This window comes from Chiloscyllium plagiosum, chromosome 18, assembly GCF_004010195.1.
Source record: "Chiloscyllium plagiosum isolate BGI_BamShark_2017 chromosome 18, ASM401019v2, whole genome shotgun sequence".
NCBI classification, from domain to species: domain Eukaryota; kingdom Metazoa; phylum Chordata; class Chondrichthyes; order Orectolobiformes; family Hemiscylliidae; genus Chiloscyllium; species Chiloscyllium plagiosum.
The window spans coordinates 21212385-21235956 of NC_057727.1; the positions used below are offsets into that span (position 1 = coordinate 21212385).

General features: G+C 40.0%; 1 long non-coding RNA gene across 1 annotated transcript in view; it reads right to left on the reverse strand.

Moving 5' to 3' along the window:
* Positions 1–984: 984 nt before the first annotated feature.
* The window catches only part of LOC122558943, a 134600-nt gene continuing 112012 nt past the window's right edge, over positions 985–23572 (reverse strand). The window contains exon 3 of the long non-coding RNA XR_006314282.1: positions 985–1079. This is a non-coding gene — a long non-coding RNA (uncharacterized LOC122558943). The remainder of the gene's footprint in view (positions 1080–23572) is intronic.

Sequence of the window (23572 nt, forward strand, 5' to 3'; positions counted from 1 at the left end):
CCTCTTCGGGAATATTGTGTCCAGTTCTGGTTGCCCAGTTATAGAAAGAATACAATTAAGCTGGAGAGGGTTTGGAAGAGATTTACCCAGATGTTACCGGGTAAGGAAAGTTTGAATTATGAAGAAAGGCTTGATAGGCTAGGACTATTTTCACTGGAGCACAGGAGGTTGAGAGGTGACCTGATTGAAGTTTATAAAATAATGAGGGGTAAAGGTGGTGTTAATGGTAGTTGCTTTTTCCCTAGGATGGGGGATTTCAGACTAGGGGGCACATTTTCAAGATGAGAGGAAAAAGATTTAAAAAAGGCATTAGGAGCAAATATTTTACACAGTGGTTTCTTCATGTGTGGAATGAACTTCCAGAAGAAGTGATGGATGTGGGTGCAATTACAATGTTTAAAAGACATTTGGATAAGGACATGAATAGGAAAGAGTTGGAGGGATACGAGCCAGGAGTAGGCAGGTGGGACTAGTTAGACTAAAATGTCTGTTTCTGTGCTGTATGACTATATGACTCCATAACCTTTCTTCCATGATAGATTCTGCAGAGGAAATGGTTGCTGAGATTTGCAAATGTTCCAAACTCTACCACTCCTCAGATTCTGAAACCATCTGTGCCAGTTGTTTTGATCCCAGCTGATGGTAACATTGGTCAGATAATACAACAAAACCTGACTTGATAGATTATATATTTGATTTTTGCAGTTGATTAACTTAACGATCTGTAACTGAAATGAAGTCACACAATGGTCCAGATTCCTTAGCAAAAGAGCATAAGCTTGTTACAAAAAGATGAAAAAAAAATTACATATATAAGACTGTTAGAAAGATCTTAACACAAGCATCAAAACAGAGTTCCAACCTGTTTCTCACAACCATCTGTTAAACAGATTCAATTCAATATCAACTTTTCAAATCTTTACTTAATTAACACTTTCCAGTTTTTTTTACTCTCAAAATAAGGATTTACCCATTTAAGACAGAGACGTAGAGGAATTTCTTCTCTCAGAGGCTGGTGAATCTGTGGAATGTTTTACCACGGACGGCTGTGGGGTTTGGGTCTTTAAGTTCTTTCGAGGCTGAAATAAGCAGAATTTTAAACAATAAGGGATGAAAGAGTTATGGGGAAAAGGCAAAGAAGTGAAGTTGACAATTCCAAGGGGTCAGTGATTCACTCATTGAATGGTGGAACAGACTTGATGGGCTGAATGGCCTACATCTTTTGATCTTGAAGGGTATAGACAATTTTATAGTCCAATGACATGAACCTTTCATAACTCTGATACCATAAACTTTCTCAGTTCTTATAAGTTGAAAATTTCTATCCAAACTCTCCAGACTTGGGAGCTTCACAGACTAGAATGCATTTCCACAAATGTGACTGCTTCCTTTGAACTAACCTGGAAATAAATCGGTTCTTCTCTCAGCTGAACTCTAAGTTTTTCTGAACTAAACCTTTGAATCTTTTGTTCTGAATTCAAGACTAAACTAATTACCTCAAAGTGTTTATTCTGCCGGCCATAAACCTAACAGTATAAGCATTTGATCCATTAATCCCCATGGGTTCTCCTTGGCACTGTACTACAGCCATACACTTTATTGTAACCAATGTATTTTGGTGACTGTTGCAAATCTGTTGATTTCAGAACTTGCAATAAAAACCTTCACAAAGCTAACCAATTGCCTTTTTTTTAAGCAGTATAAACTTCAAATGTCCAATATATATGCATTTTACACCTTTCATTACAACAGATGTAGCAAAGCCTGGACAACGTTCAGTTTTGGGCTGAAAAATCACAAATACCATCCATGCTACACAATTGCCAGGCAATGGCCATCTCCAACAAAGGAGAATTAAACAGTTTTTTTCTTGACACTCAATGACATTACCTTTGCTGAATTTCCAACCATTAACATTCTACAGTCTGCTACTGACCAGAATGCTTGCTGAACAAGTCATATAAATTCTGTGGCTACATGAACGCACCCGTGGGCTGAGAATTTGATGGTGGAAGATGCATCTCCTGAATCCATAGTGCCTGTCAACTATCTATAGGATTTAGGTCATGGGTGTGATGGAATACTCTCCACTTACTTAGATTTATGCAACTCTAATAAAACTCAAAAGAGGATCCACACATTCCAAGACTAAGCAACTTGCTTGATTTGCACCCCATCCAGCATTTACACATTGACTCTCTCCACTGCCAACAGTTTCAGAAGTATGTACATCTACAAGACTGCAGCAACTCACATATGCTCCTTTGGCAGCACCTGTCAAACCACTGTCCTTTACCAACAGTAGGACACAAAATGTAGATACAGGCACATGGAAACAGAGCAAGTTATCCAAATCACACAACATCTTAATTTGGCACTCTATCTGTATCCCTGCTGGGTCAAAATCCAGGGAATCACAGAATCATAGAGTACAGAAGGCGTTCTTTGGCCCATCTAGTCTGCACCAATGAGAAAACTACAGTAAACTTACACTAGAAATCTTTCTCTAAAAGAACTGTAGATGTACCTACACCAGATGGATTACAACATTTAAAAAAGGTAGCTCTCCACTGCTTTCTGAAAGAAAAGGCAGTAGATGGTAGTCTTGGGAGCAATGCTCAAATACCAAAATTGAACTTTAAAAGATGCTGTCACGGTGTGGATTCAGTTACTCCTGAATATATTTTGAAAATGGTGGGGGTCACTGGCTGGGCCAGCATTTTTGCCCAATCCCAATTGCCCTTAAAAAAAAGGTGTAGGTGAGCCACTTTCTCAAGTAGTCACAGACCATTTAATATAGGTACACCCACAGTCTTTTAAGGAGAATATTCCTGCATGTTGATGCAACAGAAGTGAAGAGGTGGTAATATAGTTCCAAATTAGGATGTTTTGTGACTTGTGTGAATAATCTCTAAGGATTTGAAAGGTAAATCTGGTATTATTTATTTATTAACCAAACCAGTGATGAAGCTATGCTCAAATGAACTGCTAATATGACAAATATGAAAACTACACTTCTTAAAATTGTTTATCAAGTAGCTCTTTTTTAAATAAATGATCTGCAATCTCCAACATGGATGATAGAAGCACTTAAGAAGAAGGGAAATATATTAAAGGATTTCATTAAGGAAAATCAGTTTCAAAAGTATATCCTACAGTTTGGCAACAAGCCATATGGCCCATCAAGTCCACACCAACCCTCCATAGAACATCCCATCCTACATCTGCAACCCTGCATTACCCATGGATAATATTCCTAGCCTTCATGATCCTGAACACTATGTGCACTTTAGCAAGGCCAAATCACCTAACCTGCACATCTTTCAACTGTGGGAGAAATATGGAGCATCCAGGAGAAATCCACACAGACACTGGGAGAATGTGCAAATTTCACACAGACAGTTGTCCTGGGTTGGAATCAAACCCAGATTCCTGGTGATGTGAAGCAGTGCTAACCACTGAATTCAGACCAATTAATAAAACCTTCATGAAGCTAACCAAAATCTAACTTCCTTTGAATTAGAATAGGTTGGATTAGAAAAGTAAACAATAAGTGAATAAATTAAAAAATAAAACATTGAGAATGGAAAACAAAGTGCTGATGGTGATTATGTTTTTCATTTAAAAAAATCGTGAAGTGTTTTAATATCATAGTGTAAAAACACAGTAATTACTACATCACTAAAATTAGAGCCATCTTAAAACTGAAATGTTACATTTTATGTCAGTATTTTGTATCAGTTTCAGTAACTCTTAATTTGGAATTATAAAGCATTAAAGAAGATAACATCAAGTTAAAAATGTCAGTTTGTGGCTGTATAGAGATAGATGGTATCATATTAAATTAAAACAAAGTAATTTTGCATCAAGTGTCACTATTAAAAAGATGGTCCAAACCAACAGTCAAGGAGGAGCTTATTATTATTTGAAATATTTGTTGCCTTGCTGTGAATGTGCCTGACTGGGAGCAATTACATCCAGCATTGAAAATGTTATTTAATTTGTCATCACTTTACATCTTTTCAAATTTTTGTAAGGTGTTAATTGATGAAATAGTCACATTGGTCATTTAATTATTACTTGCTGATTATGTTAAGTGTGGCACAGCTGCACTCATCGTGTTTAGTTAACACGAGTTAGCATAACATTGTTTCTGAAATAACAATTTGTAATGCAAATAATTACAGCTCTCGTCATATCACTTATTGTGATACTCACTTAATTTTCCAATGATTGTGTCTAGTTTAAATTTGTCAATCCCAAATATGTAGCATTAGCCATGCAGTATTTTTGACTAACCAAACATTTCAGTAGGAACATACAATACTCAGTTGCAATAGAGTATCAACATGAGCAGTCTACAGAGCTGCCATTTTTAACTTGCAATTAACTCTTTCATGCCCAGGAATGCCAAGTCATATCTAAGCTTCAAAATAATGATATATTTCAAAAAACTGGCTAAGAATTTGGTGGCCACCATTATTTTATTCACTCATGGGACATGGTTCGTTGGCTGGGTCAGCATTTATTGCTTGTCTCTAGTTGCCCTTGAGAAAGTGATGATGAGCCACCTTCTTGAACCATTGCAGTCCATTGTAACAACCAAGTTTAAGAGTCAACCACATTTTTGTACGTCTGGAGTCACAGCAGTTTCTTTTCCTAAAGGACATTAGTGAATTAGATAGGTTTTTCCAACAATTGACAATAGTTTTATGGTCATTATTAGACTCTTAATCTTTTGTATAAACTTCAAATTGCACCATCTGTCAAGGCAAGATTGAAATCTGCGTTCCTGGATTATTACCAGGGTCTAATAATATTAATAGTAATAATTGCACTCGGCCATCGCCTCTCCAGATCACCTGACTTTTCTTTGGTTTAGAAACAATCTTTTGTATCAAGAGGGAGTAAAGAAAATTCCAGGTTGTTAGGAGTCAATGCCCTTCCCTTGAACCAACTTTTAAAAAAGTATCATCTGATTTGAATGAGGGGTTAAACAATAACATAGAATGTTGGAATCAATATGAACTCTGCCTCCTATTTGGAAAAATGACTTATGGAAATTCACATGAAGGCAGCCATGCTTTCTTTATCTGTTTGACATAAACTGTTTTCAGACCAAAGCCACTGAACCAGCAGACCAGCCAGCTTTTGAATGAAAGTTGAAAAAAATACCCTGCAAGATTTAAAGCAGCCAGAATGTGTAACATATTCCCATTAAGGTTTGCCTGAAAACCAACTCCTATCTAATCAATTGCAAGGAACTTCACAATCTTTTTCCTTTACAACACTTTCACTTCAATTTTAAAGCATCAAAATTTTTCTCATACACTATAGGTCTTTTACATGAGACAGCAAAGATCATAAATCAGATAATGAAATAAATGAAATTTGAAAATCTGTATTACCTTTATCTATGTCCTGTCTTTATATGTTTGAGTGTGAGACTGAGTTGACATTCTGTTTAATGTGGGTAAGCCATGAAAATAAATAACCTATAGTTATTTATAAAAGATTTCTTCTGAATTATCTAATTTGGATAGATATCAAACATGAAGGAATATGTTTGGCCATTCCACATAAATCATACTGATTGCAGACAGTAAAAAAACATGTTCTACACAACAGTATGCCAAGACCCCTTTAAGAAACAGAAGTTAGTGCAAGCAATTATGACAGCTAAATTGCTTAGTCTCAGAAAACAATACACAGTTAACTAGTGCCTAGGCAATATAATCTTACTGGATGCCATTGTATGGTTTTAGGGGTGTTTATAAAGCCTGAAAGATAGATTCTCGAGCCCAAGGTTTTGCCTACTGTGATTAAACCTATCCCTTAAGTGATGAATTTTGTAGCTTTCAAAATATGTGGGAGATATCAGACAAAAAACAAATGCATGTGTCAACCATTAATGCATATGATTAGAATTTAAAGCAATTATTATAAATGTCTGAGAATTATGTTCTGTTTTCCATTGCGACCAAACTGTCCTTTGGAGGGCTAATACTATCTTGTAAATTAGTAAATCAGTGTTTTGTTGCCCTGAATGTTTGCTGATTCAGAAACATTATTGCATGTGATAGCACTTAGCTGAAGATTGCTCTCTGTAAATCAGATGCTTTTATAATTGACAAAATGAACATTCTTGCAATGTAATGTCTTTCAGTGCAATAATGCTATTTAATACAAAAGCCCTTACTATAGACACTCTGTTTATGGCCCAAGCTTATGGCCCAAGCTAGACCATTTTTGTTCGAAATACAAAAAACTGAGGGACATGATTAACGATCTGCTTGAGCTCACTCCAATTAAAGCAGATAAAATTCAGACCAAATGCTGCAACAATGATTTCAATGTGTAACCCAGTACACCCTGACAGAACAGTGCACTAACAACTTGCAAGGGTTTGCATGTGTTCTACCTCCTAGTGGTTATTTGCATCTCGGGAAAGAGAGCTGTACTGAATTGTTGTTGCCACAACTAGAGAAAATGGAAATGGAGCATCAGGAGAGAGAGGATCCCTCAGTATTCATCAATGTGTTGCTGGAGATCCTAGCCAAGGCGATCAATAGAAGGAAAGATGCAAAGTTTCTATAAGGTAGTAGGACGCTCTCAAAGAATGTTGTCTGAATAGAATGGGAGTTTAAAGATAGTTTACACAGCTGTGAGGCAGCATCTGGTGGCCAATGTCTATGCCCTTCAGAAACACAAAATGGAAACCACCCAATGTTACAGTGCTGCACTGCAATGCTGGACTACCGTACAGGCTCAGACAATTACCATTGTGTTACAGACGTGTCTGCGCGAGTTTCCTCCGGGTGCTCTGGTTTCCTCCCACAGTCCAAAGATGTGCCGGCCAGGTGAATTGGCCATGCTAAATTGCCCATAGTGTTAGGTGCATTAGTCAGAGGGAAATGGGTCTGGGTGGGTTACTCTTCGGAGGGTCGGTGTGGACTGGTTGGGCCGAAGGGCCTGTTTCCACACTGTAAAGAATCTAATCTAAATCTAATCTCAGTGCTCAAGGAAAGATGCATGCTCTCTGACAGTCCAGCAATTTATTTTCCAAGAAGTTTCTCAGATTGACAAGGGATTGATGAAGGACTGGCAATGACAGACCTGTTGTCCTTTCTCAGGGCAACAATATTCTTAGCCCCCCCCCCCCAACATCTGCCTCGCTTTTGCCTCTGCCCTCACCCATCCACCCATCCGATGTAGTGCCCTCCTAAGTCAGAGCCTTTTAGAACTGGATCTGTTCAGGTTTGTCTTGCAATCTCTTCCACAATGTACAATAGCACCTTTCCACTAGCCATGGGGCAGCCATTGGGGTGACAATGCTTCAGAACACCAAGTCAGGCAATGGCACCATGACAACTGGCACTAAAAGAATGCCCAGGGGGAATAGTTGACCTCTGTGTGTAAAATTGGATGTATATCAGATCAAAACATGAAAGTTTTTTTATGGGAGACCTTTCTAAGGAGCTGACCAATGTAATGCTGTTTTAGGGTGTCTCAGATAATGGGGGAATCGTGGACACTTCGTGAAAAAAAGAAATAGTTTCAGGGAAACTGGAATCTGACAAAATGCTCTCAGGCAGCCAACCTGGAGAGAAATACTCTAGGATGCACCATGCCTCATTTTCTCTTTTCCCTCTTCTAACCCCATCTTCCCCTTCCTTCTAAGATGGCCTCCAGATTTCAATGAGAATTGTTTGCAGCCTCATAGTGGCACTGTTATGGAGGATGCAATAAAGTCTGGTGAACATAGACAGCCACTCTGGCAAATACTGGAGTGATCCCCCATGAAGTTCAAGTGTTGGAAACATTGCTGGAGCATGCCAATGATCTGGTCCATAGTGGTGGCTTTTGCCAGAAGCTTGTTGTGCTTGGTGTGATCAGGTGGTATAGAGGGGTCATGAACCTTGAATAGTGAGCAACCCTTGTGCCCAGAAGATTCTCTGTGAAGGAGAAAAAAGTGATCTCTGAAGGAAAGCTGATGCCATGAATGGGGGCATTCACCAATGCAGTGTTGTACTGGATTATACACTCATTATATGTTGAATGGTGCTTGCAGTATGTATGTCCCTTTTCATTAGCTTGGGAGACTTACAGTGGAAATCAACAGTTCCTGTGCCATTAAGAATCTGGATCCCCCAGAAAAACACCCTACCCTCTAATTCTGCTTCACCTGCTGAGGAAGCAAGTAATATTTTCTGCTTTTCCAGCACAGATGATCTCCATCACCTCCTGGATATATTTAAAGACAACATGAAGCTTTAGAAATGTCATCCACTCTCATCAGGAAAGATCTGTTATGAAGGGTGCTGTATAGGAACTATATAAAAGTTCAAAGTCTTTGTAACATTTGTAGCTGCTTGATTTACAGTAAGGGTACAGGTTGTGTTAAAGGACATGATATAGCTTTATGATCACATGCAATATTATAAAGATTAATATATGGCCAGCAGCAATTCAATTACAGACACTATTGGTTGTTTAAAGAACATGAACTGGTGTTCTCTCAGTATACATGACCATAAACAATGGGTGCTTACTAGTTACATGGCAGTAATTCAATCAGAAGATGCTGATTGCATATCTTGAATGTGTAATGTGGAGGTAGGTGAAGTACTCTTGAATAACATCGTTGTTATTGGGACCTCCTCTTCGCCTTCAATAAGCTTACCAATTTGCAACTTTCACTTTACATTTGTTAGTAATGCCAAACAGCCACAGACATTGAAGCCATGGTTCCAATATTCTATGAATCATTAAATCGTGCTGCCTCCCAGTAGGTATGCAGCCAACTGCCAAACACAAGCCACAGTACTTCCACAAAAGTTACCAAATCAACAGTGAGTCAAAAGTATCTCAACTGTAAATTAGTGGTTGCCTTTCTAAATAATGCTGGTGGTGTTGATGAATGGAGGAGCTCATGCTGATCTTCAGTGATTTAATGATAAATACAAGCGTTGAGTGGATATGTGTAGACCAAGTTAGTGAAATGAGTGTCCAATCGGCCAGGATGGCTGAATCATAAAATCTCTACAGTGTGGAAGCTGGCCACTCAGCCTATTGAGTCGACACCAACCCTCTGAAGAGCATCCCATCCAGATCTTATTTCCCCCCCCCCCCGCCCCACACACACACACATATACACACACACACACATACACTACCCCTGTAATCCTGATTTCCCATGGCTAATCCACCTAGCCTGCACATCCCTGGATACTATGGACAATTTATCATGGCCAATCCATCTAACCTGCTCATCTTTGGACTATGGGAGAAATCCGGAGTACTCTGAAGATACCCACACTGCCTGACATCACATTAGAACCTCTTCTGATATTTACCTGTACATACTAGCCACATCCATAATTAGAGTACTTCACAGTGTGAGGCACTGCGTAAGTTGTGTCAGGTGGAACCAATAGTGCGGCAAGTCCCATTTTCGTCCATCAAGGAGCATTGTCACCAATGGGCAGCATGGAGTACACTTGTATTGTCAGAATGTTTGGATAGGAGTGTTTGTGCTTCTCTGAATCAAAGATTAGAAATTGTGTGGAGAAAGATTAGATATCTTGCTGCATTTTCAGAAAATCGATTTTGGATGGATACAAATATCCAAATTTCATGGTGTTTGGCCAAATCAGTGTTCTCCCTGATTGGAACCACAAAAATTGTTGTAAGTTTCTGGCAACCTTAAAGCTATTCATATGGTTAGGAAGCTTGGAGCACGTGCAATTGATTCCTACTTAGGTAAGGGTTTCCTTTTGGATTGGAGAAGTGGAGTTAGCCAAACAAAAGAAAATTAAAATTCCGATTGCACTTATATAAAACAGAAAAAATGAATAAATTTGTCTTTTTTTTGTCCAAGTAGATTCTACATTGAAAGTTGTAATGATTGAACTGGCTGACGAGAAAAGAAAACATGAATCAAATCCTGAAACATGGAATTAATTATTTTATCTCTTAAAGCAAAATGTAAAGCATTTCTTACCTGATGACTCAATGTTTCTGTTGACCTTTTATATATCCAATACTGTTCTTTAATTTGCGTGTTAATCCCTTATGGTCCATTGGGTACAGTTATTCAATTTTGGATACTCGCATGATGAGTCAATGCCCAGATTCCTTGGCAGTATAATGAAGCATAAACATCCACATTTCCTAGTTAGTAATCACAGTCCTGAGGCATGCCAGTAAATATCAATCAGAGGTTTAATTATCTGGCAGGGTCTCCCTTTTCATTCTCTAGCATATTTGTTCCGGTCCTACGCAGTTCAGAGAAAAGGAACATTACTCTGTCCTCTGGCTAGCTGGGGAAGTTCATGTAATTACTTGCCTATCTTGCTTGGGTTTTAGCTTTGTCTTTCCAAATGTATTAATCTTAAAGTTTCTGAAGATGAATGTGAAGTTTAGTGAAATCAAATTCTCATTTTTACTTGCTATAGCGCTTTAACCATTTTCTGTGGTGGATTCAGACCTGGTGCACAATGGATTGCAATTTCTCTCCTTTTTATCCCTAAGTGTTCTATGCAGAGTTTGAAATCAGTACCATCTGTCTCAGTTCAATTAAACCTCATGTCTTGTGTATGAAAAGGCACTGTTACATAACCTCTTTTAAAACTTGGTCTCCTAAATTTTAATTTTGATCCTGAAAGTCATCAAATAGAAAGTCATTAAAGCCAATGAAGGAATCTAGCCAAAACCATTGGAAGGTTTTGCAAGGATTAAGACATCAGCAGTTGTTATCCCTGGAGGTTAAGTTTATACTCAGTGTAACTGGATTATAAAAAAAAGCAAGTTGCCAAGTTTACAATATAATCCGAGACTGGAAGAAATTAGTTGAACGCATTGGATGGAATTAGATGTAATAGAATTGATAAAAATTATTTGATACATCTTGGAACTAGGATTTACAACATATGTAGAAAGCATTCATGGGCAATAATGCTGCACAATTCTGACTTCCATCAACTATTCTCAGAAAACAATTAGATCAGAAATAATCTATGGCTCACGTCAGAGTGAGAAAAATATTGAACACATTCATAACCATTTTATTTTAGAAATGGATTAATATTCTCCTGAAATAGCAAAGGGAAGAGTTTCAGATAACTACAGTTGTTACTCCTTCCCATAATTTCAGGGCCATATAGATTTTTAAATTTAATTTCCATTTATGGATTTTAGGCTAATAATGACAGACACAATTGCAAGCATTTCAGCAACAACTAACGAACTTGCATTTGTGCCTTATGTGTCCAAATACATAACAATGGAGATGACAGATAATCAGGTCTAGGGTGCTGAATAGATTGGGCACAGAAGGAACAGGAGAGAAATAATTAACAGACAATTTAATAGGTTTGCCTATTCTTTTTCAAAGCTCTATTTCAATCTTAATGGATAATGTGAGATAATGTGTGGTATAGCAGAATTCTCCAACATCAATGGGGACTCAGATTTTGTACACATTTCATGTTGGCTCATGCAGTCAGAGAGAAATTGATGAGTTACGGAAGGAATGTAGTCCAATCCTGTCAATTCAATATTTATTTTGTTCGAATGATTTGATAATTCAGTTTTTGCATCAAAATGATTTTGATCTGTCTGGAATAGATTTAAACTCCATGTTGAATGATTAGGCTCAATCAGTTTTCCTCCTAACCTGGCCATCTGGACATTGAAAGATAAACCAGAGTTGAATCTATTATCATTTGTGGGTAGGGTATAAGCCTAATAGTGATGTGTCTCATACTGATGGCCTGATAGGGCTATGGTTTTAGAGGGAAATCAGCCACACAGGTTAAGGCTCTTGGCTTTGTCAAAAACAAGCATCCATACTGTCTTGCATTTCAATCCTGTACTAGACAAGGTTCAAGTTTTTAAAAATATTTCTGTAAGGCTTATTCTGCTCACAAATATCTGAAAATTTTCTCCAATATTTGTTCAGCAATATATACATGCTTCCTGTTTATAAGAATAGAAGAAATAGGAGCAGGAATAGGCCATTCAGCCCATCAAGTCTGCCCTGCCATTTTATAAGATCATAGCTGATCTACTCTAGGCCTCAACTCCTTTCCCATGTCAGCTTCTCACAGCCTTTAATTTGGGGTGGCATGGTGGCTTAGCAGCTTAGCACTGCTGCCAAAATGCGCAAGGAGCCAGGTTCAATTCCAGCCTCAGGCAACTGTCTGTGTGGGATTTACACATTCTCCCAGTGACTGTGTAGGTTTCCTCTGGATGCTCTGGTTTCCTGGCACAGTCCAAAGATGTGAAAGTCAGGTGGATTAACTGTGAGGTTATTGGGATAGAGTAAGGGGGGTGGCGAGTCTGGGTGGGATGCTCTTTGAAGGGTCGTTGTGGAGTATTGGTCCAAATGGCCTGTTCCACACTGTGGGGATTCTATAAATCCTCAATATTTCAAAATCTACCAGTTTCCTTTTTAAATATTTTTAATGATCTAACCTTCTCAACTCTCTGGGGTAAAGAATTCCAGATATTGACTACCCTTTGGGAGAAGAAATTCCTTTGCATCTCAGATTGAAATGAATGTCTCCTTATTCTGTAATTATAACCCCATTTTGAGAATTTCCCACTAGTGGAGACATCTTCTGAATATCTATCATGCCAAGCCATCTCAAAGTCCTGCAAGTTTCAATAGGTTGACCCCTCATTCTTCTAAACTCTAATGAATAAAGGTCTAACCTGTTTCCTGAAGAAGGGCTCAAGCCTGAAACGTCGATTCTCCTGTTCCCTGGATGCTGCCTGACCTGCTGCGCTTTTCCAGCAACACATTTTCAGCTCTGATCTCCAGCATCTGCAGTCCTCACTTTCTCCTCTAACCTGTTTAGCCCTTTTTAATGTGTCAACTCTTCATTCCAGGAATCAGCCTGATGAATCCCTTTTGAATTACCTCCAAAGTCTGTATGTTCTTTCTTTAATACAGGAGCCAAACTTGTATGTCACACTCTAGGTTTGCTCTCATTAACACCCTGTACAATTGAAACAAGACTTGCTTAATTTTAACTCCACCACCTGAGCAATGAGGTTTGCCTTATTATTTACATGGCATGCTTGCATGGTAACTTTGTGTTTCACCCACAAGAACATGAACTCAGAACACTCTGATCTGCATGCGTTTGGAGTCTCTCTTTCCATTTAAATAACAATCTGCTTTTGGTTCTTCAGACTAAGGTATGTGACTTCACATTTTTTTACCTTTTCTGACACATTTTTGCTCATTCACTCAACCTATCAACACCCGTTTGCAGATTCCTGATGTCTTCATCACATTATGCGTTCCATATATTTTTGTATAAATTTAGATAAATGACACTTTCCCTCCTCTTCCAAGTATTAACAGGAAAAAACTGAAACCACAGGATCCTTGTGGCAGTTCACTATTTTCAACTTGAAGAAGACCCATTGATCCCAACTCTCTGTCTTCTGTTGTTAACCAGCCATCAATCTAATACATTAGCACCAGTTGCTTCTATCATGTGTGATAACCGTTTATATGGCACCTTGCTGAATGCCTCCTGGAAATCCAGTGACACTAATCTGGTGGTGCCCCTTTATCAATTCTGTTTGTATATCTGTAAAGGACTCGCGCAAATTTGTCAAAATATGACATCCCCTTCACAAACCATGTTGACTCTGTTTGAATAATTGTCAAATAAGCTTTTCTAATAGTTATGCTATTTCTTCCTTAGTAGTGGACTCTAACTTTTTCCCAAAGACAGATGTTAGGCTAATTAGTCAATAGCTTTCTGCTTTCTAGCTCCCATCTTTTTTCAACAGCAACATCACGCAAGTGGTTCACAATCTGGTTGAACACCTCCTGGAATCCAGTGAGTGCTGAAATATTTCACCAAATGCCTCCACTAAACATGTGGAGAATCATTGACACTGATCCAGCTGCCTCAGAGCCAGCTGTCAGAGTGAACAGAATGTTTGACATTCCTGTACTTATCTGACAGCCAGGGCTCCCTGATTATAACTATTAATCTAGTCTATGACTGGGCACTCTGGTCACCTGGCTGACCTCATTACAATCACCACATCCCTCCCCCTCTGAGTCTGAGGATATAGGCTAGGTTTTTTTTGTGCGTAGCTTCGCCTGAGGCTTATAGCACTGGGTCTGGTTCTTCCAACTCCACCTGTAATACGGGCGATGTGCAATACACAGTAGCTCGCCTCTTGCACCCAGAGCATCTCAAAAGAAACTTACTCGCTTCTTCAGGCAACAAAGGCATTGAGACTGTAACATCTACCATGTCCAATTCAGATTCTGAGGTATCTTCAACACTTGATGGAGAGGGAGAGTCTACAGGTTCCAGAAGAGTCGGAAAGGCAGTTGAGGAGCTGGGCATGTTTTGCTTCTGGGCCGTTTGCAAGTTTGCAGCTTCCATATGACTCACGTGCGTATACAGGACTGTCAGACCTATCCGAACTTTCTACCTCATTGGACCTGACCTTATGTTGACCATGCCTCTTACCTGTGCAGAGCCATTCCCATGATTCCTATTCCAAATTTTGTCCCCATGACTGGATTTGTATCCTGAAAATTTAAAACCATTGCAGACTTTTCCAGTGCTAGTACCACTGGTGGTATATCTGCCAGTGAGAGAAGGCTCCATGCATCCGCTTGGCCTCCCGGACAGTGTTCCAACTTGTAATTATACACAATTAGTATTAGTGCTCAACACTGCATTTGGCCTGAAGCTAAGGGCAGCACTTTCTTGTCCATGTTAAGTAGACCTAGCAGAGGTTTGGTGTCATTATTATTACAAATTTCCATCCTTAAAGGCATTGGTGGAACCTCTGACTCCAAATATGACAGCCAAACCTTCCTCCTCTGATTAGGCATATTTACACTTTGCATTAGCCAAGTCCTGAATACATAAGTTATTGGACATTCTCTTCCATTCAGCCACCTGTGAGCTAATATTACTCTGATGCCATACACATATCAATATCTCACTTAGGATCATAGTATGTCAACACCTTAGAGGGTGATAGCTGTTTCTTCACTTTTCTGAAAGCTGTGGCTGGTCTACACGATCGTTTCCAATTCTGACCCTTTTTTTAAGAATGGATGTAAAGGTGCTAGGATGAAGGTCAGGCTATGTGTGAATTTTCTGTAATTATTCACCAGCCCAAGGGAAAACCTAAGCTCCGGTACAGACGTGGGAGCCAGGACACTTTCGATTGCCCTCGTGTTTTATTCCAACTGGTGTAATCCAGTCTTGTCACCTCTGTAGCTCTCGTAGGTCATGTGGGGCGCCTGGAACACACATTTTTCCTTTCTAAGGCATATGCCTGCCAGGGAGAAATATCTAAGGACTGTGTCCAAGTTCAGTACGTGCTTGTTGAGAGTAACTGATTAACAGCTCCAGTCAAGGAACTTATATTCTATGAGGTCCACCTGGATGATCTCTTTACAATTGCTACAACAGTCTAATTAAATAGACCTAAGGGATTGATTGGATGACTTTGGCTTCTAAGTTTCTCAGTTCCTAACTTGTTTTGCCAATATTTTGTGACCGAGGTTTGAATTGAAATTAATATTTTTATTATTTTTTAAAATAGGAATTTAGCATCTGGTGAGGTATTCCATAGTTGATGCTGTTCAGAGCATTCTGCATCGAGATAATGCCCCACTGATACATTTTCTGATTATTAATGATTTGTGCCTTGTATCTGTTCAACATTGTGAAGAATTAATTGAAGCACTTTGTGGAAGTTTCAGAGCCATTGACACTCAGCTCTCTTGTATAAGCGTCTTTGGTTAATCTTGATTAACCAAAGAAAGAGAGGATATCTATTAAGAAGGGCTGTTACAGTGATTGTATGTAAGCTTCGAAATCCTTTGGATTAACAAATGGCAGAGGTTTAAGAAGTAACAGGCAAGAATGGAGTGAATCAGTAGAGACAAGGGTCTGACTGGCAGAGCAGCCTGATGCCTTGGTAGATTGTTACTGAAAGGTGAGGTCATTCTTCATGATGATGCAGCAAGGAAATTTGTCTTCCCCTTTGGGTTTTGCCTGCACAGATATGCAGTCAAGCCTCAAGCCATTATCACTGTTCTTGCTCACTCTCTGTGTGAGCCCTAGTCATGGGTGACTGTGCAGTATCAAGATTGGTCAGGCCGTCACATACTTGATGATGCCACCGAGACTCTGCTGTCTGTATTTCATTGAGGAGGTACAGCCTTCACAGGTATATTGATGTGTTAACCTGGCAGAGCAGTTGCCAGTAAGCAGATACAAGACTCTGCACAGTTAGCCTGTGGTTCCCTGGTAGGTAGTTTGCAGGAAATTCTCTTCTCTTCAACTCTGCCTGCTAGATGTTAGCAGGACAAGACATAACCTCAGAATGATTCGGAGATGCCGGTGTTGGACTGGGGTGTACAAAGTTAAAAATTGCACAACACCAGGTTATAGTCCAACAGGTTTAATTGGAAGCACACTAGCTTTCGGAACGACGAAGGAGCGTCGCTCTGAAAGCTAGTGTGCTTCCAATTAAACCTGTTGGACTATAACCTGGTGTTGTGTGATTTTTAACTTCTAACCTCAGAATGTTTATCATTCTAACCTTTCCTCCTAAGTAACCTGTCAGTTTTTACTGAGTTACAAAACTTTTGGTTCCAATTATCCTTCTCCTCTACCACACCTCTCCCCCATCTTCCCACCCAGGGTCAGCTGGTAAGGAGGGGTGTAAAATTGTGTGGCATTGTGGGGGGGGTTCCCATTCCTGTCACCTACTCACCTCCGCTGATAGATTACCAGCAGCAATACTATGTCTAATGGCCCACTCATTCTTGGCCTAATTAAGATTAGATTAGATTCCCTACAGTGTGGAAATAGGCCCTTTGGCCCAACAAGTGCACACTGACCCTCCGAAGAGCAGCCCACCCAGACCCATTCCCCTACGTTTACCCCTGACTAATGCACCTAACACTACGGGCAATTAGCATGGCCAATTAACCTAACCTGCACATCTTTGGACTGTGGGAGCACCCGGGGGAGACCCATGCAGACACGGGGAGAACGTGCAAACTCCACACAGACTGTTGCCCAAGATGGGTATCGAATCCGAGTCCCTGACGCTGTGAGGCAGCAATGCTAACCACTGAGCCACCGTGCCACCCGTTAGGCCCTGAATTGTCCAAATAATGGCTACTTCAGGACTTCACCTCCATTGTCACAAGTAATTTGTCAGCAGTCAGAGTGCCCATGCCACGCAACTGTGAACTTGAGGGTGAGGTGTCCCTCCAGTTCCTATGCAAACGGTAAGAGCTGCCCACACTTGCTCTTTCCACAGGAATACCCTGAGGTTGTTGGTATTGGGAGATATTTATCAGCCTGTGCAAGAGAACATGTGTTGAAGTATGACAACATCTGCTGACTATATTTTTAAATTATATCTGCTGTAAGCCAAACATAGAAAAGATTTCTAGGAATACAGCAGAAGTCAACCATTTACCATTTGAAATTTTCTATCATTCAACGAGGTCAGGGATGATATATCAATTTTAAACTTAAAATTGATTTAGCATCAATTGCCATTTAAGAGAAAGATTTTCAAATTTCAACCACCATTATGTGGAGAAATATTTCTTAATTTCAATCTCAAAAGGTTTTCTTTTAATATTTAGTCTTCCACTCCCCAGCCAGTGCCAATAATTTCTCTGTATGTACCATATCCATTTCCCTGTTTTGCTTCAAATACACTTCAATATCCTGCCCACCACTGATTCAATAATAAATTAAAATACATGACTTTCCATGCCATCACTTGAGTTATTCATAAATATCATGAATAATTGAGGACCCAAAATAGATTCCTGTAGGACACCACCAGTCATATCTGTCACCACCCACTATCCATATCTCTGTCTCCTGTCCCTCAGTCAATTTTCAAACCTGGTCAATGATAGGCCTTCAATTCTGTGGATTTTAACTTAGGTGGTAGCTTTGGATGAAGGTCTTCAACAAATGTCCCATAGTCATTCCAAATACATGCTTTTGTTACCTCTTCAAAAATCTCATTCAGCTTTTTAGATGCATCATACCAAGATGGCTGACTGGTCAGTTGAAATATTTCAAGGTGTTTATTTCTGTCTTTATTTATAGATTCTAATAATTTCCTAACCACTAATGTTAGGCTAACTAGTTTATAGTTTGCTAGTTTTCCTTTCCCATGTTTCTTAAATAGCATTGAGATACCTTACCTCAATGAATATAAACTATCACCAAAACTTAATAGAGCACAACAAAATTAGAAATAATTACTTTTAACAAATGGAATCACCTGGTCTCCAATCCAAAGGTGCTATTTAGGAAATTAGGAGCATAACATAATTCTATTGCTACTATCACCAAGGCCTGCACCGGCAGTGGCTCCACATGGGACCACATCCTAGGCTTCCGTGCTCACCGCAGCGTCCCTACTTCTCATTGCGGCATAGTAAATTTCCTGATCTTCTCTGGCTAAAGGTGAGGTGCCAGAGGACTAGAGGACTGCGAACATTGCCCAAGTATTATTTAAGAAGGAAGGAAGGGACAGGAATTTCCAGGCCGATTAGCTTAACCTTAGTGTCATAGTGCTCAGCAGTTAGTACTGCTACCTCACAGCAGTAGGGACCTGAGGTTTGCACGTTCTCCCCAGTTCTGCCGGGTGCTCTGAATTCCTTCCTCAGCCCAAAAATGTGCAGGTTAGGTAGATTGGCCATGCTAGATTTCCCATAGTGTCCAGGAATGTGCAGACGAGATGGATTAGACACGGGAAATGCAGGGTTGTAAAGTAAGGGCCGGAAGCTCTTTGGAGGGTTTGTGTGGACTCAATAGGCTGATTGTCCTGCTTCCACCCTGTAGGGATTCTACTTGAATAGTCTCCACAGGGAATACTAATGTTGGATTTCCCTGACTGCTTATTTTGATCTATATTCACTTTTGACACTTCTAGGCTAGGGATTGGTAACTACACTAATTAAGCAACTTCATTAAAGGAATGTAAACTTCATTAAGTATCAACTCATCAATCCATTTGAAGTTGTCAGAAGAAATACATAATAAAAGTGATTTCCGCATCCATTATGGTAGTTCAAAATTAATCACATTTCTAAAAGGCATAAAAAAAGGAACTTGTCTCTCCCTTCCTGAAGAAGGGCTTATGCCCAAAACGTCAATTCTCCTGTTCCCTGGATGCTGCCTGACCTGCTGCGCTTTTCCAGCAACACATTTTCAGCTCTCCCTGGTGTAGTATGGACAATGGTGAGAAGGGTGGGAAAATACAGACAGAATGAAAACATTAAAATCCTGACATCAAGAAAAGGTTTTGTGACTTTTCAAGCCTTAAATGGCAACTTCAGAATCTTGCCATTGAGTCACCACTATCTTACTGACAAAGCATTTTAAAAACGCCATCTTGCCTTATTTATAAATCACTTCTAATTCTCCTCTCCTTCCCCGAGAAATTACATGGCACCGATTCCAGACAAATAAATCAGAGCAGGAACCTGGTGGTGCAGCTCACCCAATGCTTGTCCCAGTCATTATTCAACTAGTTTTCAAATCAATGTCCCCTTAATCTTTTGTACCACTCAGGGTCTCACACATCATTAACACTCCCCAAATGCATCACCTCACATTTTTCCAGGTGGAATTCCAATTGCCAATGCTCTACCTGTCTGACATGTCCATTGATATCCTCCTCACCAGTTACTATCCGCCTCACTATTTACATCTCTAATAATTTCCATATCATTCATGAACTTATTGATAATAATTCCTCAATTTAAATCATTAACATACATCACAATCAGCAAGGGCCCCTGCACCGATCCCGATGAAACACCGCTGGAAGTAGACTTCTCATCACAAAAACATTCCTCTTCCATCCTCTGCTTCCTGTCTCTCAGTTAACTTTGGACCCAACGTGCTACTTTGCCTTGGATCCCATAGGTTCCTACTTTCTTTACCAGTCGGACATGAGGAATCTTAGCAAAAGCCTTGCTAAAGTTCATGTGGGCAATATCAAATGTAAAATCCTCATCGATATTCCAGATTATCTCCTTAAGTTGATCAAATTTTTCAAACACAATTTTCACTTAACAAATTTATGCTGACTATCCCTGATTAATCCATGTTTGTCCAAGTACAGATATATTCTGTCCCTCAGAACTTTTTCTAATAAATTCAATGAAACTAAGGTTAAGCTAACTGATCTGTAACTTCATGGTATGTCCCCTTCTTCCTTTTTAAATAATACTTGGGCAAAGTTTGAAGTCCTCTGGCACCTCACCTTTGGCCAGAGAGGATTAGGAAATGACAGTCAGATCACTCATCTCTCCTCCTTTGCTTCCTCTAACAGTCTGGGATACATCTCATCCAGCTCTGCCGGTTTTATCAACTTTTAAAGCTGCTAAACTTTATATCTAATGTTTTACACAATCCTCCACCCCTGGTATCTGTACCTTTTAATCATGAAGACTGATATAAAATATTCAGTGAGAAATGTGCCCAAGTCTTCCTGGTCCACACACAGATTACCTCTATGGTCTATAATGGGTCTTACTCTCTCCTTAGTTACACTCTTGCATTTGTCATGTTTAAGATCCTCCTTTGGGTGTTCCTTTATTCTCTCTTCCATTGCTTTCTCACACTGCCTCTTAACTTTTCTAATTTTAATTTTACGTTTGCCCTGTAGCTACTTTATTCCTCACTCTGCTCTATTGAGTTCTCAGTATTTCCCATAAGCTGCTGTATTTTTTTTAAAAATTGCAACCTTTATGCTTCTTGACATCCAGAATTCTCTGGTCTTAATTCCACCCTTTGTCTGTTCAGGAACATTTTTGTCTTGTACTCTCGCTGTTTCTTTCTTGAATGCTTCTCACTGCTCTCACATAGAATTAGAAAGCAGAGGTCCCTAGTTGCTTCCTATTTGCACCAAGGCTGTGTTTTAGAAAAATTAGCTTTTCCCCCATTTAAAATTTTTATTCCTGGCCTATCCTTATCTTTTTCCATAGCTATCCCTAAATCTGACTGAGCTGGTGGTTGAGCCTGATGAAGGAGCGGCACTCTGAAAGCTAGTGCTTCCAATTAAACCTGTTGGACTATAACCTGGTGTTGTGGGATTTTTAACTTTATACATCCCAGTCCAACACCGGCATCTCCAAATCATGACTGAGCTGTGACCACTATCTCCAAAATGCTCCCTGATTGATACACCTTCTAACTTCCTAGGATAAGTTATGAACATTAGCTCCAGAGAAGGCATTTGGTATGCTTGCCTTTATTGGTCAGTGCATTGAGTGTAGAGTTGGGAGGTCATGTTGCAGCTGTACAGAACATTGATTAGGCCACTTTTGGAATACTGCATGTAATTCTGGTCTCCCTGCTATAGGAAGGATGTTGTGAAACTTGAAAGGGTTCAGAAAGGATTTACAAGATGTGGTCAGGGTGGGGAGTCTGAACAAGCTGGGCTTATTTTCCCCGGAGTGATGACACTGAGAGCTGACCTTACAGAGCTTTATAAAATCATGAGGGAAATAGATAGAGTAAATAGCCAAGGTCTTTTCCCCAAAACTAGAGGGCATAGGTTTAAGATGAGAGGGGAAAGGTTCAAAAGGAGCCTAAGGGGCAATATTTTCACACAGAGGGTGGTACGTGTATAGAATGAGCAGCCAGAGGAAGTGATGGAGGCTGGTACAATTACAACATTTAATTGCATCTGGATGGGTACATGAATAGGAAGGGTTTAGAGGGATATGTTCAAATGTTGGCAAATAGCACTGGACTAATTCAGGCTATGTGTGAAATGTTGGCATATGGGACCAGATCAACTTAGGATATCTGGTCAGCATGGACGAGTTGGACCAAAGGGTTTGTTTCTGTACTTACAACTCTATGACTCTTCAGACTCCCTCCTTTGTTGGGCTTTCTACGTACTATGTCAGAGAAGTTCTCCAATTTAAGAATATTGCTCCCACCATGTATTCAAAAAGTATGATGCTGGAAAAGTACAGCAGGTCAGGCAGCTTTCAAGGAGCAGATGAATCGACATTTCAAGCATGAACCCTTCATCCTGGTGAAGGGCTTATGCCCAAAACCTCAACTCTCCTGCTCCTCAGATGCTACCTGACCTGCTGTGCTTTTCCAGTACCACACTTTTCGACTCTGATCTCCAGCCATCCTCACTTTCTCCCTCCACACATTGTACACTAAAAGTCTCCTAGCTAATATTTGGGTCGTTAAAATCCTTTTATATTGCTGCCTTATTATTTCTTATATTTCTCTGAAATTTGATCATCCTCTATCACTCCTTTAATACTCAAAACACTTTCCACCCACAAGTGAAATGATTTACTAAAGAAGGAATGTTATATTCGAGTGAGCAGAGGTGAATCAGCTCCCCTTTTTACAATCTTCTCTGGCTGTAACAAAAGATTTTTGATCCTTTTAATGCGAGGTCGTATCTCTATCCAACTAAAATATAGTTATTGAATTTCCACTATCGCAATGTGGAGTAACAAAGATTTATTGAGTGGGTGAAAGGACAATTTTAAGAGACAGGAACCTACTTGCGAATGCTTCAGAGAACATCTCTGGGACACACACAAAAAAAACCACCACCCCGTGGCCGAACCCTTTAACTCCCCCTCCCACTCCGCCAAACCCTAACCACTTGACGCCTGGAGGAAGAATGCCTCATATTCCACCTTGGGACCCTCTAACAACGAGAGATCAATGTGGATTTCATCAGTTTCCTCATTTCCCCTCCCCCACCCCACTTTATTCCAGATCCAACCTTCCAACTTGGCACCACCCTCTTGACCTGTCCTAACCGTCCATCTTCCTTCATACCTATCCGCTCTACCATCCTCTCCAACTTATCACCTTCACCCCTGACCTTATCTATTTATCGCACTCTCAGCTACCTTCCCCCCAGCCCCACACCCCTCACATTTATCTCTCAGCCCCCTTGGGCCACCCCCTCATTCCTGATGAAGAGCTTAGGCTCAAAATGTTGATTCTCATGTTCCTTGGATGCTGCCTGACCGGCTGTGCTTTCCCAGCACCACACTCTTCGACTCTGACCTCCAGCATCTGCAGTCCTCACTTTCTCCCAATTTTAATATATGCTCATTCTGAGAAAAGATGTGAAGTTGGACATACACACTGATGTACAATATTATAAAGGGATAGTGTCTGGTGCAAAAAGGTGAAGGAATATACAATGTAAAGTCATCAGAGTGTTCTTGAGGTGTGAGATTTTAACTGATGTTTAGTTGGTTTCTTCAATCATCAGAGGTAGCATGGGGCAGCACAGTGGCTCAGTGGTTAGCACTGCTGCCTCACAGTGCCAGGGACCTGGGTTTGATTCTATCCCCAGGTGGCTGTCTGTGTGGAGTTTGCACATTCCCCCTGTGTGTGCATGGATTTTCTCCAAGTGCTCTTGCTTCCTCCCAAACTCCAAAGATATGCATGTTAGGTGGATTGGTTGTAATAAATTGCCAATGTTGTCCAGGTATGTGCAGGCTGTGTGGATTAATGTG